Source organism: Rutidosis leptorrhynchoides, chromosome 6 (assembly GCF_046630445.1).
Source record: "Rutidosis leptorrhynchoides isolate AG116_Rl617_1_P2 chromosome 6, CSIRO_AGI_Rlap_v1, whole genome shotgun sequence".
In the NCBI taxonomy this organism is placed as follows: domain Eukaryota; kingdom Viridiplantae; phylum Streptophyta; class Magnoliopsida; order Asterales; family Asteraceae; genus Rutidosis; species Rutidosis leptorrhynchoides.
The window spans coordinates 86225066-86233741 of NC_092338.1; the positions used below are offsets into that span (position 1 = coordinate 86225066).

The 8676-nt window shown below is 32.2% G+C and overlaps 1 pseudogene; it reads right to left on the bottom strand.

Moving 5' to 3' along the window:
• Window positions 1-1299: 1299 nt before the first annotated feature.
• Window positions 1300-3971, bottom strand: LOC139853838 (heat shock 70 kDa protein 4-like; annotated as a pseudogene).
• Window positions 3972-8676: the final 4705 nt, after the last annotated feature.

The window sequence follows — 8676 nt, forward strand, 5'->3', positions numbered from 1 at the left end:
GAATAGATAGGAGATAGATAGTGGAGAATATAGTATCACTTTTTTTTAGTCATTCAACTCTCGTGAATTGTAATTAGGAGACGTGGATCATATAAGATGCATTCATGCATAATTAAACCTGGTGATCGAACATTATACCTACTGCATGTCAAAAAAAAATGTTTATCATGTGTGATTACATATGATTCCAACACAACTTGTGACAAATAATTAGTGTTCCTCTTTTTGATAAAGATATTAAAAGTAATTTAACAATGGATCACATTCGAAACCAGTAATTATTAACAACCTTACATAAAGAAAACTTATAATTTATATTACTCATTTTCGGATCACCTTTTATTTTTAAATCATATAAGTTCGTGTTTAGACTTGTTTAAATAACCAACGAATGACAACTGAGTGCTACTGTCGATTACAAAATAGATCACAAAATATATATTTAATATACTTTATATATATATATATATATATATATATATATATATATATATATATATATATATATATATATATATATATATATATATATATATATATATATATATATATATATACTCTTTAAATAATAATTATTATATATTATTATTATTTTTCAACATTGATTATAACAATTACAATATATAATATTTCTTTTTATAATATACATATAAGTTTATATATATATATATATATATATATATATATATATATATATATATATATATATATATATATATATATATATATATATATATATATATATATATATATATATATTAATTATATGCATATCTATATATTATTTATTAAATTAATAATATTAAATATATTGATATTATTTTATATATTTATTTCCAACAATAAAATCATATATTATTTCAAATAATATTTCAAATAATATTATATATATCTATATACAAATTAGTTGTTCGTGAATCGTTCGGGAGTAGTCAAAGGTCAAATGATATTATGAATATAGTTTACAAACTTTATTACTCAACATTACTGACTTTGCTCATCGTGTCGAAATCAATTACGAATTAAGTTTAAATTTGGTCGGAAATTTCCGGGTCGTCACATCAACCTTTAGGTCCCGCCCTTTTGAACTTATCATTAAGCGTCCCTTTAAAAATTCAAAGAAATTAAAGAAATCAATATGCATCCTAATCATATTCCCAATTAACAATAAACTACTGTAGTATTCCATCAAGCATACCAAAAACAATCTTCATTCCACAATGAAACACGTTTATAATAAAGGCAATACATTAGAGACAAATGGACTTTGTTTCTTACGGTTACAAAAGACTTCATGCCTTAACCTTCTTTCAGCATCTTCTCAACTTTATCATGTCACAACTTTCCAGCACCAGCAATCGTTACACTCGCTTTATTACCAGTGGATATCACATCAGCTGACACATTGAGAATACCATTTGCATCTATGTTAAAGCAAACATTCAACTTTTCTTTGCCAGCAGGGGCGGCCAAAAAACCATGAAGAACAAACTCATCAAGAAAAATGTTATTTCTTATGTTACTGCTCTCACCCTGATACACACTGATTCTCGCACTTAATTGGTTGTCAGAACTTGTACGATATTCACGCTCCTTGACGGTGGGTATGGGCGTGTTCCTTGGGATAACCACACTCATAACATGATCATAGATTCGAATTCCAAGGGAGAGTGGTGTAACATCTGATAGTATCAAATCCTTAACAGTTTGGTTACCATTGCCGCTTAAGTTTGCAGCCAACACAGCTGCACCATAAGCGACCGCCTCATCTGCGTTTATGTTCTTGCATAGTGCCTTTCCATCAAAAAACTCCGTAAGCATTTGTTGTACCTTGGGAATCCTAGTCGACCCACCAACAATTACTACATCATCAACGTCTTTCCTATCTATATTCCCATCTCTCAAACAATTCTCTACAAGCTCAATGCACGTATCAAATAAACCAGCGTTTAGCTCCTCGAATTTTGCACGAGAGAATTTCAGTCTAAAATCAATTCCTTCATACAAAGATTCAATTTCAATTGACGTTCGAGTTGTAGAGGACAAATCTCTCTTTGCTTTCTCACATGCAACTTTCAACCTCCCCATTGCTCTTGCATTTCCGCTCACATCTTTATTTTTCTTGTTCTTCAAGTCTTCTACACAATAATTCACCATCGCCCTATCAAAATCTTCACCGCCCAAATGAGTGTCACCACCTACCGCCTTTACAGTAATATTTCCATTTTTACTAATGTTTAAAAGCGACACATCAAACGTTCCTCCACCCAAATCAAAAACGAATACATTCTTATCCTTTGAACCGTTTATGTAAGCACTCTTTTCTAAGCCATATGCAATTGCTGCTGCTGTTGGCTCGCTAATCAAACGCATCACATTAAGTCCAGCAAGCACACCTGCATCCTTCGTTGCTTGCCGTTGCTTGTCACTAAAATATGCGGGGACAGTAATTACAGCATCAGTGACTTTCTCTCCAAGAAATGCTTCTGCAGCCTCTTTCAACTTCTTTAAAATCATGCAAGATATCTCTTCAGGTGAAAAGTTCTTATGTACGCCCTTGTGTTGAACCACAATCGTAGATTTCTCCATAGACCCTTCGATAACTTTGTAAGGCAACAATTGTATATCCTTCTGCACGGTGGCATCGCTGAATCTGCTTCCAATTATACGCTTAACATCTGAAAAAAATGAATCAATAAAAATTTTCATCAACAAATAGATTATGTATATCATATCAATAAGTATCAATTTAGTGTTAATATTATAGTTCTGTGACACAGCACAGGTTGCCAATGATGAAAAACGTATTTAGCTACAAGATAATTAGTTAGGCTAACACTGATTACCTAATTAACAGGCTATCAAATGCATACATAAAGAATTGTTGAAGTTAGATACCCTCACATAAATCTCGAGTATGTTGGAGATAATCGGTTGAAAACACCAAAGTTCCACATCGGATATGTAAAAACTAATGTATGCATATAAGTTTAGGGGAACCTGATCATGTTGTTGCCCCAAAAACGATCCTACAAAGTACAAAGTACAGGCAACACATTTTGACAAACATTCGACTAAATCCATATCGTTACTACAGTACTACTTACACTCCCTACAACAAGCATACAAATTGTGCATGAACAAGCATACAGATTGTGCATGTTTATGTCAGAAACTCAAAATCTGTTGTGACATTGGTTTAAAACATTTAAAACATATAAAGAAGTTAGCTTGGTGCAAAAAGAGTACAAAGAAACTACATAGTTGCCACTTGCCACTAAATGTTTGCAGTTTATATTTCCAGTATGTTATTGTTGGTGCATAAAGGCCCGAGTTCACAAGTTGGGCCCGTCAATCGACTGTTCACAAGTTGGGCCCGTCAATCGACTGTTCACAAGTTGGGCCCGTCAATCGACTGAAGCCGAATGAGTATAAATAGAGTGCAGTGGTGACATTTATAGATGATGCTAATCTCACTAACCCTTATCAGATCGTTCCTCTCATCCCTGTGATCCCAAAACCCCACCAAGTCGAATCAAAATATGAGTAGCCTTATTATAAAATATGTGTCATGTCAATGTCTACAAGTATTTAAGTGGTTATTTACATTTACATTTACATACAAAATAAAGTTTATATTTCAAGTTATGCTTAGATAAACTTACCGAAGATGGTGTTTGTAGGGTTCATGTTGATCTGGTTTTTGGCTCCTTCACCAACTAAAAGTTCATCTGCGTCAGTAAAAGCTACACAGGATGGTGTGATCTTATTCCCTTGTTCATTAGTGATGATGTCAACACGGTTGTGTTGATCGAACCATGCTGCAACGCATGAGTAAGTCGTTCCAAGATCGATACCGATTGCAGTTCCTGAAATTCTTGTTGACATCTTGAGTAATTTTTTCTTGTCAAATTAAAGAGTATGATACGGTAGTAGAATAGTAGTCATGTATAGATGGGATATATATGATAAGAAACTAGATAGGAAAAAAAACTGTTCAAATTTTAAATCTAAAGTTGAGAGGAAACTCAAGGGACACCATTGGGAAACCACAAGGCTTTGATAATAGATAAGTATTAATCGGTTGTTAAGTTTTTAATTATTTAATAATTGTTAAGTTTAATTAGTAGATAAGTATAAAAGTATTAATATTAATAATAATTTGAATAAGTATGGAGTTTGACCAAATATTTAGGAGATAGTGGGTCAAGTAGATGGTAAACGTGATGTACTTGGTTAGTTGGTAGTTTCCTTGTTTTTTGGTTATTGGCTTGAGTCATTGTTCCAACAAAAATGACATCTCTTGGTTATATTTTTCTGAACGGCACATCTCTTGATTATATAGTGCTAAACTCGAAGGTTACTAAAAACTACAGTATATACGATAAATATAAAAAAAGGGTGAAATTGTTGAGTGACACAAGCTCCGTATGGCTCGTGAGCGTTTTCAGTCTAGTAATTAGATACTCAACTCGAAAGGGTACTTGATAAAATGGGCAGGTTGGAAATTTTCTGTTGAAATACTTATGAACGTAATCAAAAGTGATAGGCAGGGATGTCTCAAGGGTAAAGCTAGTAAAACCATGGTTTTAGGCCCCCAAATTCTTAAGGACCCCCGACCCCGAAATCTAATTTTTATTTTTTTTTGAACAGCAAATCAAAAAACTTTTATTAATAACCAAACCAAATTACATCTGAAGCCAAACAAATGAAACGAAACGAAAAGAACAACAACATCGAAATCTATGGCATTTTAACATCTAAAGCACACCATGTACATGCTGAGGTAGCAAATACATCATGAAGCATCAAGATACACTTGTGGATTTGAAAGCCATGTACACCAATCGAGCCTAGGACCTTTAATCCTTCGCGAAATCCAATCAAAGCTTACGATTTGTATTTCGTTTAGGATAGACGGAGCACACCAAGGCTTGTTTTTGAACCCCTTGTTATTTCTATTTTTCCACAAAATATAACCGCACGACCATTCTACCACCTCCCATACTTTTTCTCCCAATTTCGTCGTTGGCTTGTTTACTTTCCCGACAAAGGCTTCATTTATGCTTAGGTTGAAAAAGTTTCACAAGCCCCACCATTTATATAATCTTGACCACACATCAACGCAAAATCACAAAATATCATCGCATGATCAACCGTCTCTACATCACTATCACAAATAGGGCAACGTACCGAATGCAAATCAATCTCACGTTTGTCAAGCTCAATAAGAACCGGGATTTTTTTCTTTCGTACTCTCCAAATGAAAATTTCAACCTTTTTTGGGACTAAATAATTCCTCAAGGTTGTAAGATTGTAATTATGTGAAGTCTATGGGACATGGCAAAATGGGCGGGTTGGAGTCATAATGGGTTGTGCAAGTGTGATGACCCGGAAATTTCTGACCAAATTTAAACTTAGTCTTTATATGATTTCGACACAATAAGCAAAGTTTATTAAACTGAATCTCAAAAATTTTGAACTATTTCATATATATATTCAATTACCATTTTACTGTTCCCGACGATTCACGAACAACTATTTGTAAATAGATGCATATATATTTAAATGTATATATATATATATATATATATATATATATATATATATATAATAATAATAATAATAATAATAATAATAATAATAATAATAATAATAATAATAATTTGATTTGTAATTTAAAATAATAAAAAATATAATAAAAGTTATTAGGAATGTATTATTTAATATGTAATTGTTACTGTTATTGTTCTATATATGAAATGAGTACACAACTTGTTATATAATACTCCATTAAATTGTCATAAAAGATTACACCACTTGTCCGACTACCCTTTCATCATAATATAATATCAAACCTTTATTCATTAATATGGAAGTAGATAGTTAAAAATAATCAGTGATTTATCTTCGTGACACATAATCCAATCATTGTAGTCAATAAAACATTGCAAGTGATAAATTCATTTTTCACAGTTCACTCATTCATTTTCGATTTTCAGAATCGATCAATTCATATTATAAAATTTTATTATTCTTGATTTCAATCACTTAATACATACAAACATGGATATTAACCAAAATCCAAAACACTTTTCCTCTTTCTGTTTTCTATCTCAATCATCACTATTATTTTCAACAAATCCCACAATTGAAATTTTGTTACGGATTCTTTTACCATCAACTTTTTCTGTTTTGTGTCTAATCTATCAATTCTTATATTTGTATCTTCTTGCATGAAAATAGATATATAGAGATATACATCTCTGCACATGAAAACAATCACCTATCTCTCTAACTCTTTTCTTCTTCTCCTATTTGTTTCCTGTCAACCGAGAACCAACCACATTCCACACTCTAATCCGCCACCTTCATTGAAATCAACCACCATAACCACCAAGTTTTCTTTGGGTTCCTCTTGTTCGGTTTCCTATTAAACTAGACCACAAAACAGACATCAATTGTAGCTGCCACTGCTCCTGTTCGATGTGTTTCCAGTCATTAAAAACCGTCACTTGGAAAACACCTTTCACCACCATGTACAACCACCTTCATAACCCTACAACCCTTTTCCATCATCAAGGTAAATGACCACACCTTCATCTATATATATATACATATACATATTCTTATTTCATGAAACTTCTCCCACCATCAATCAACCTTCGGCCACCACAATTCCATTTCTCGTTTTTGTTTCCTGTGTGAATCTATAACAACTAATTCACAATCTATACACCACTCCACTCATTCACTAATACCTACTACTTGCTCCTTGTTTGCACATCTTACATAAACACGTCACCATCTCTAAAATCATAACAGTCACCCAAACCAATCTCTTATTTTCTGCTTCTAATCCTATGCAACCGTTGCTCCCTTCCTATCTTCTGTTCTATCTTCATTCTGCTATAGCAACGACGATAATGATTATCAAAACTGCAACTCAATATTTTTCTGTTTCAAATATAATATCAAACCAAACTACTACCACCGCCAAACACCGTGGATGTAACGACCCTGGTTTTTCCACTTTTAATTAATAATGTTTATTATTAATACGTGCGATTTAACGAATGTATGTTATTACATTTACTTGTTACCATGATTGCCCGTACTTGACTTTAAATGCCCGAAACGTCTTTGTGACACACGAAACTTTCACGAATAATATTTTTAGAATATTATTTACATTAATGATTGATTTTATTAATCATTTTAATTAACTAAGGTTATTAGTTAATTACTTGGGCTTTTATTGGATTAAATTGTTAATTACTTGAACTTGGGCTTTTATTAGTGTTATTGGACTTAAGAGCCCACCCTACCCGTATTAATGGACTTATTTAGCCTATTACTTCTTGTAAGTATTATTTTGAACTTAACTAGTTAGTTTAAATACTTGGAATCTTGTTACATGTTACTTCCCATAAAAACACCTCTAATATCCAACTTTGTAAGACTTTACATGAAATGAACTAGTGGATTTTTGCCCTCCTCTTTCCCTCCCCTAAACCGTCAATCTTGGAGCATACAAGGGAGAGATTCATTTTTTTTTTACTACTTGAAACACTTTCATTTTCTCTCATTCCAAAAACACTCTGATACTTGCAACTCTTTTACTCTCTTATTCTCTCTAATCTTGTAAGCAACTTGAACATTTTTCTCTCTCTTCTTTCCTTTTGAAAACCGTAGCATAGCACCCACTTCATCATCATTCTTTGTTTGATTTGTTACTTGTCTTGATGATTGTTTACTTACTAGTTATTTACTTACATGTTATCAAGGATCAAACTCACTAGTTTGTTCTTCTTTTATCTTGTTTTTACGAGAACACTCAAGAACATAAACTTACTAGCTTATGTTCTACCTTTATTGTTTTAAAAGATTTAAGGTTCATGTGTTGTAAATCATACTTGTAATTCATGTTTGTAAACTTAAAGTTTACATTCTTAAAGATCAAACTTTGGTTTGAATCTTTAGAGTATGAACAACCCATGAACTAGTTACTTGTTTACATAGTTTATCTCTTTATATTATGCACTTTAATTTCATGTTTGTTGGTTTCATGGTCAAGTATTACAAGTTAATCGTGATCTCATACTTCTTGAAACTTAAAGTTAACTTTAAAAGTTCAAGAACATAGAAGTATAAATTTTTAGTTATAACTTCATACACTTGTGTTAGATTTAACTTAATAACTTTAGATCAAGACTTTTGAGTCTTGGATCTTCAAGATCTAACTAAGAACTATGTTCTACATCTTAAGATCTTGATTAATTAGTTTACTTTCAAGTTTGTAACTTATTATTAGTTTTAAAGTTCAAGTATGTGTTAAATCTAAGACTTTGATGTAACTTTGGTTCATCAAAACACTTGCAACACTTAAGTGAGTTGTGCTTCATGTCTTAGACTTACACTTGGGTTATAATGGTCAAACCTTGGTAAAAATGATGCAAACACATCAACGAGTTGTACACTTGAAGCTATATGCATCAAGGATGAGAACCATGATAAGCATCGAGCACCAAGAACCACCGGAACCTACTGACCCTACTGTTCTACTGTTTCTGTGTCTGACCTGTATGACCTGGGCTACTGTAATTATGATTTTCAGATATCTCTGTTTGAGTAGATAACTTTTCATATAGTACTTGTCTTAATCCAAGTTACAGT